Here is an 8324-nt window from a genome sequence, read left to right on the forward strand (position 1 = left end):
CGCATGGCGCAGCCGCAACCCAAACACTAGACACTACTCGTATTATTCGGGAGCTCACACCCTGCATGTGCGATTAGATAGGTTCATGGTGTCTAGCGAACTCCTACCACACATCACTGACACTTGTTACATGGGCCGCACGCACTCCGATCACAACCCCCACACTCTGGACCTATTATGGGAACAACCGCGACCCCCGATACCCACATGGAGGCTACAGCCTGATCTACTGCTCGACGGTCCGCTCCGGAGCACCATAACTGCACAAACAGCGCAATATTTTGAGGACAACACAGGCACAGCATCGACACCACAAATAGAGTGGGATGCGTTTAAGGTGGTCGTCAGGGGGCACTGTCTGGGCACCCAGGCTCACTCCAGGCGCCAGTTGGAAACAGACCTCCGGCGCTTGGAGTTCACCCTGCAACAAGAGGAACAGGCGGCGGCCACTGACGACAGCAATGCCTTACTGGAAGCACGTGCGGAACACGATAGATTGATTGATCGATTGAAACACATCAACTACACAGCCCACTCAGCGCGGACACACCACGCCGGGGATAAACCTGGCAAGTTGTTAACCTGGCTAATACAACGCGAGGAGCGCACATCGCCCGTGACAGCGATTCGCCTGGCCAATGGCCAGGCGGTATACACCCAGGCGCAAATACACGGGGCCTTCGTGGCGCACTACAGTGCACTGTATGAATCTCGGCTACTGGCCACACGTACGTCCATCGAATCATACCTAGATAACATAGAACTGCCTGTCATAACGGATGACCAACGTGACGACCTAGGTGCCCCCTTGGAGGCAGATGAGCTACGAGAGGCCATATTCGCTCTCTCAAATGGTAAAGCCCCCGGCCCAGATGGGTTACCGGCGGAATACTATAAAGCCTGCTCCGACGTACTCATCCCCGAACTACTCAGGGTGTATTCGGCGGCGCTGGACGACTCAGCTCTGCCTAAGTCAATGAATGAAGCGACGTTGGTATCTCTCCTCAAACCGGACCGAGACGGCATGCTCCTTGGGTCATATAGACCATTGGCACTGCTGAACACAGACTACAAGATATTGGCGTCGACCTTGGCCAGACGCTTGGCAGCCGTAGTGCCTGCCTTGGTGCACGCTGACCAAAATGGCTTTGTGCCCGCTAGGTGCACCTCCCATAACATACTCAGGCTGTTTCGTGTTCAGACCTACGCAGTACAGGAATGGCCACGCTCGGGTTGCCTGGTTCTAGACCTAGAGAAGGCATTCGACTCGGTCGAATGGCCTTACCTGCTGTCAGTGTTGCGCAAATTCGAATTAGGCGACGACTACATTGAACTAGTCGGACTACTATACAATCATCCGGAAGTACGAGTCCGCACCGGCAAATTGATGTCTGACTCCATCAGGGTCCGACGCGGCACAAGGCAGGGCTGCCCACTGTCTCCACTGCTGTTCTCACTAGCGATAGAACCCCTGGCTGAGACATTGCGCGCCAAGGGCACACACTGGGGCATCCCACTGGCGGACGGCACACACATAGTGTCGCTGTATGCGGACGACCTACTTTTGTATGTCAAAGATCTCACCTGCATACCGCCGGAATTGTCAGAAATCTTCCAGTCCTTCGGGTCCATGTCAGGCCTTAAGGTCAACTGGGCCAAGTCAGGGGTGTATGCGTTTGGTCCGGATACCCCAGAAACAGAGATAGTGATCCAAAACGAATGGCTACCATGGCACCACACCATGTTCAAGTACCTAGGCATATATGTTTACAGGACACCCCCGGACATCCTAGAAGGTAACCTCACACGCGCCATAACATCCATACAATCCCAGATCTCCTTCTGGAAGACACTCCCACTCAATGTACCGAGCAGAGTGACATTGACAAAAATGATCGTCTTGCCCAGACTCCTATACTATTTTGCCAACATTCCAACATATGTCCGGACCCGCACCTTCAAAGAGTTGGAAACCATGGTCAGGGACCTGATATGGAATACTGGCAGGCCCAGGGTCGCCCTGAGGAAACTCTACACCCCAGTCAGCGACGGGGGCCTCGCAGTGCCGAATCTAGAGCTCTATTATCTGGCAGCACAATTACAGTGGGTGACAGCCTGGCTAGCGGGCAGAAACCTGGAAGACACAGCCACAGCCACTGATATGCTATCACACGCCCAGATCCACTCTCTCTTCCACCCCCTAGCAACTGTGAGGAGAGCGACTCAACTACACACGGACATAGCTGTCAAATGCTACACCAGGAGCCTGAAAATCACTAAACACACTAAACCATATGCCCCCGCGTTACCACTCCTGGGCACACCTACAACCTCGTCTGTTGTCACAGAAGCAGCACTAGAACCCTGGACACGCTCGGGGGTAGACACCATGGCGGACCTACATGCCGATGGAGCACTGATACCTTTTGTAACACTAGCCGACGACACTGGTCTCCCAGCGCGGCAGTTTCTGCAACACGCCTCCATAGTAATGGCATACGCGCAGAGGTGGGGGACCATAGCAGAGGAGCCACCCACACACCAACTTATACAACACCTGCATGTAATGGGGAACGGTACTCATGTGGTACACTGGCTGACCCACGCACTACTGTCGCACACATAACATACCCTACAGCCACTACGGGACAAGTGGGCGGCTGACAGGGGGAAGGATTGGTCAGAAGGGGAGTGGACAATGATATTAACGGGCCCCAATAACATCCCACAAAATGCGCGATTTAAGTTGATCCAGTTCTACATACTGCACCGTGCGTATCTATCGCCGGACAAAATTAATTTGTACTTCCTGGGTGCCACAGCTGGTTGCCCACGGTGTGCATTGGAGGGCGCAGACCTACTACATATGCTATGGCAATGCCCACACCTCCAGACATATTGGCAGACACTGCTACCGACACTGGAACGCTGCACCGACATGAAAATACCAAACACATGGGAAGCATGCATACTGGGCATATACCAAAGAACCAAACACAATAAAGTCCCCTCTCGATTCTGGGATCTAGGCCTCATCACAGCTAAACGACTGATTACGAAACACTGGAAACGGCCTCCCCCCCCCCTGATGACACATTGGCGTGCCTCCCTAGACAACTGGGCGAAAGCAGAAAGTATCACCCTGCACACTGAGGAAACCGGGGGACTGCGGAAGTTCCCGATCGCAACACTATGGGACGAAATGCTGAGCTCTTTACACAAGGATCACCAAGCGGAGCCTGCCGCAAAGGCGACCACAGACCGCGACCTTGACACCCCCGATAGAGACTCGAATATCCAACCTCAGAACGCCACTGCAGCACCAACTGACGAAAAGACACCGTGACCGACGCGAGGCTACCCCGCCTGATAATCCGGGCGTGCGCCGCACACACCGTCCCAGGTCCTCAGCCCTCCCTGACACCGAGAGATAGCTCGCAGACACCACCCCAAGGCATCCATGGCCCCGTAATATAACGACGGACCCCAGTCTCAGATCACACACACTACATTCAAGTGTTAGATAACCACACTCCCACCCTCAGTCCCCTTTCAGGCTTAGTTCCTGTTCCAAGTTATTCATTTTTTCTTCTTTTCTTGATGTAATATTGATCAACATCCTGAAACGACAGGAACATTCACACTATATCATAGCTGAACTGTATGCAATACTGTACCATTGTAAACTGTGATACGTCCCGCAACTATGACAGACATCCTCGAGATGTGACCGAATGCATGATGTAACAATTGAATTGCCTTTTATTCTGTGAATTCAATAAATGACATATTTAAAAAAAAAAATGGATCACTACCAGTTGCTTCCCTCTATTTCTCTGAAGTCTTTGTCTTTAATTTCTCCCGACGAGGTCACTACCCTTCTCTCTACCTCTAAATAAGATTCTTCTGATTATATCTGTCCCCTGAAAGTCTTCAAATCTCTAACGCTACGGTACTGGCTCTTACATCTATCTTTAACAACTCCTTTTCTTTGGAATGTGTGCCATAAAAATGAAAAGAGGTGCCGGTGGAGAAACCCTTATCGAAAAGAATCTAAGGCCAGATGTATTCATCCAAATATCGGTCGGTAACGGCCGAAAATACCGAATTTCGGCCGTTACCGACCGATATTTGGATATTGAGATGTAGGGGTCAAAAAAAACTTCTGAATCGGTAAATTTACCGAATCAGTAAATTTACCGAATTGGTAAATAAGAACTGGAAAAAATTAGTTTTGAGAAGTAGGTAACCTCTAAAATACCGAATTTGCATGAAATTCGGTATTTAAGAGTCGGTATTCACCATGGATTGAAAGCAGGTGGTAATCAGGTGCAGGCTATAAAAAAGGGCCCAAAATGCAACAGTTTGACCAGAATGGCGGCATTCTACGTGATAGCAAGGCAGCTACGGCTACAGGCAGAAGGAGAGAGGGTCTGGAGAAGGGAGGAGCAGGTCTACAGGCAGAGGGCCACCCTATTCCAACTAACTGAGGCAGAGATCCTATAAAGGTACAGGCTACACCCCCAAACCATCCTGGACTTGATCAGGGACCTGCACCCACTTTTGGAGCACCCAACCCCAAGGGCGCACACCATCCCACCCCATGTGCACGTGCTGTGTAGCCTACACCTGCTTGCCTCTGGAAATTACCAGAGTGTGATTGCTGTGGTAGGTGGGGTGTCCCAGAGCTGCCTGTCCCATTTCTTTAGGAAGTTCCTAGAGGCCATGATGTAGAGAATGCATCATTACATCAGCTTCCCTGAAGCGCAGGCAGAACTGCTCAGGACCAAGACAGACTTTTATCAAATAGCACATTTCCTCAACATCATCGGCTGTATTGATGGCACCCACATCTCAATGTGCCCACCTGCTGCAACAGAGTACATTTACATAAACAGGAAGTCAACCCACACAATAAATGTACAGGTAATCTGTGATGCAAACTACATTATCACAGACATCGTGGCCAAGTTCCCAGGAAGTACTCACAACTCCTACATCTTTCAGAACAGTGGGATCTACACACGCCTGAGAGCGGGGGAATTTGGTAAAGGATACCTGCTAGGTGACACACTGTGTGACACTCCCTTGATACATATTGTAGATGTATGTGTATGTGTGCATGTGAGTAATGTTTTTTTCATTTTCAAATAGGGGATAGTTCATATGCCGTCCGCTCCTTCATCCTGACACCCTACCTCAACCCTTCAACCCCCAGCCAGAGGCGATACAACAGGGCACACAAATCAACCAGAAACATTGTGAAGCGCACCTTTGGGCTGTTGAAAAGCAAGTTCTGCTGCCTCCACAAAAGTGGAGGGGCACGCCAGTATACACCAATAACCTGCTGTAAGATGATTGCAACTTGTGCAATGTTGCACAACCTTGCGACTAAGAAGGGCACCGAGGTGGAATTGTGCGACTATGAGGACCATGATGATGAACATGCACTGCCTGAACCCAATACAGCAGGAGTTGCTACACCAACAGATGGCAGACAGAGACGGGCAGAGATCACACGCAACTACGTTTAAGTAAGTAAAGAGACACAGACAGGTGGAGTATGCACCCAACGTAGTTTAATATTTGGCACTACGCAGGTATTCAAAAGCACAAATGTGCAACACAAATGTCATCCATGTAATAATGGTAGTCCTGGTTTACTTCACCATTAACTGAAAAAGTCATTTCCGCCCATGCCTACCAGTGCCAGATGTAAGTGGCTGGCTTTCTTCACTGTGTGTTTGGGCTGTTGGCTCACCATGGCGCCTGCTGCTCCTCCGTGTCTCCACAACAAGGTGGCTTGTCATGCTGCTCCTACTGGTGCTTTCCTCACTTTCTGGGACGTCCAGGGCAGCAGTTTGTGCTGTCTGTGCATTCATCATCAGCTCTACTGCACTGGTCAAACTAGCAATGCCCCTAGACACCTCATTGCTGTTGTGGGTGAGTCCCTCTTGAATGTTAATGCATCGTAGGGAAGTGGCTGTGGCCAGGCGGTTTATTGCTTTGCTTTGCTGCTGCGCATGCTGCCTCTCCTTGCGCCTTGCTAACATGTCCTGGTCCAGTTTGCTGCACAGAAGCTGCACTGATTGTGTCATGTCCCGCATCCCTTGAGCCATCTCCTTGTTAACATCGACCAGTTCTCTAATGCCCTTCCCTATATCTTCCACATTTGTGTTCAGGTTCCTCATCTGGCGTTGCACAGACAGGATGGCCTTTCCCTGCATCCTTTGGATTTTCACCATGCTACCCTCAAGCCCACGGAAGACACTGGGACCCTCCACATGAGCTGCTACAATGCTTTCTCTGTGCCTGCGGCGTCTGCTACCTGTACGGACAACCTCTGCACTGGACTGCTGTGTGGCAGGGCTACCTTTTCCAGGCAAGGTTGGTGTGGCATCCCCCTCCATGTCACCCACTGATGACTCCATTTGGACAAGTGGGGCAACTACATGCCTCCTGCTCTTTTGTGATGCAGGAGTTGTCAGAGGCAGTGATGCAGGCAGTTCAGGTGAGGACAGTAGCAGAGGGGAACCTGAACGTTTTGGGGGCGCCTACAGATGTGGAGACATTTCTGGGTCTTGGGATGGTGGCTGTGTAGTTGGTGCACCTGTGTCCTCTGTGACATTCTCTGCGCTTGGCCCTGGCTCCTGGCTGTAATCCCTCTCTGGTGCCGTGCCTTCCGTCTCCCTGGTACCCCTGCGAGATGTCTCGCCTGTGGACATATATGCGTACATTAGCTTGGTGCAACTGCCTCACAGCCACTACAATTAAATACATTTCACTTGTACAATGTACATGTTGCCTGCGCTTCACTATTTCTGAAATGATTTGCCTAACTTGTTGCTTGCTGTGCTGTATAACATGGTCCTTCATTTACTGACTACATGTCCCATAATCCATTGCTCCTGTATAGTGCTACCTCTACTGGACTGTGGCTAACTTTGCCCCATAGGGTAAAGGGAAGGCTGATGGGGTGGGGGTGATTGCTGTGCATGCGTCTTACCTTTTCTGGCGGCAGCTCTGGCTGAGCTGTCTGCATCTCCCAGTCCACAGACGCTCTCTGGTTCAATGGTGGACCCCACCAGCTCCTCCAGGTCAGTCAGGGGGGTGCACGGTTCTTCCCTCCTCCAGTTTTGTTTGCCTGTTTGTGGAGCTCAGCAATTCTTTTCTTTGTCAGGCTCCTGAGGTCATACCACCTCTTTTTCAGGTCGTCTATGTCCCTTGGAGTCACTCCTATAGCATTCACCTTTGCTTGAATGTTCAGCCAAATCTTCCTTTTGGCAGATTCAGCCACAGTCAGGGACAGCTTGCCAAACAATTTCTAATGTTCCTTCACCACCTCCTCCACAAGGACCTGCAGCTCCATGTTGCTAAATTTTATTTTCCTCTTCCTCTCTGGCTGTTCCTTTTCACTGCTGCTTGCCATTTTCACAGTTTAAAAGTGAAAAACCTTTTCTGTGGCTCAGGAACTCAGCTCAGCTCCAACTGCCTCTCCAGAAGCTTCTAATTACTTGCAGCTGCCTGTGTAGCCACTTCCTGGTAGGGAGGGGGGAGGGTTGTAGCACCTGATTGGCTGCCTGATTCAGTTTCACTTTTATTTGCTTTCCGATTCGGTAATTACCGAATGATAGATTCAGATTTTTACTGATTCGGTAAAAAATACTGAATTTTTACCTACATTGCAATTACCGATTCTAAAATAACGAATCGGTAAAATTCAGTATTTTAGAGTCGGTAACTTCAATTTACCTACATCTAGCCCCTAGTCTCTATCCACTGAAGCAAATTATGGACCAACCTTTCTTCCCCATGCTGCCACCAAGATTGGTGAGAAATTCATTGGATGCAACGTCTTTTTTTTTTTTTTGCAGAGTTTTATATAGCTCAAACTTGACCCGAAACGGTTATCAGAGCGCTTTACATAGCACCAGTTACATTACATGAGGACACCCATTCATTTTTGTTAGGCACGGGGAAATTAAGTGAAATGCCCAGAATCGCAGGAGGTTTAGCGTCATTACCGAGAGTCGAACCCAGTTCCCCAGGTCCGAGGTCGACCAGTTGCTAAATACTAGCCAGATGGGGTTCAGGCTTGTCTTAGGTGTGGAATCTAAACCAATTTGCTGCTCGTAATGAGCAGACATGGAGTTTGGGTGAACACTTTTCCACCCATCTCATGTTGCTGGATCTTCCATCAGCATTTTATAATGTTGACCACTCCATCTTGAGCCATCACATTGAGGAGGCAGGTACACATGGGTCTGCCAAATTATAAGTGGACTCTTTTCTACCTGATAAAACTCAATCTTTACTGCTCTGTT

The 8324-nt window shown here is 49.9% G+C and overlaps 1 pseudogene; it reads right to left on the reverse strand.

Moving 5' to 3' along the window:
* Positions 1-5684: 5684 nt before the first annotated feature.
* LOC147731034 (uncharacterized) lies at positions 5685-6725 on the reverse strand (annotated as a pseudogene).
* Between the last annotated feature and the right edge of the window lie 1599 nt (positions 6726-8324).

The sequence above is a fragment of the Lissotriton vulgaris genome, chromosome 2_1, assembly GCF_964263255.1.
Source record: "Lissotriton vulgaris chromosome 2_1, aLisVul1.2, whole genome shotgun sequence".
NCBI lineage: Eukaryota > Metazoa > Chordata > Amphibia > Caudata > Salamandridae > Lissotriton > Lissotriton vulgaris.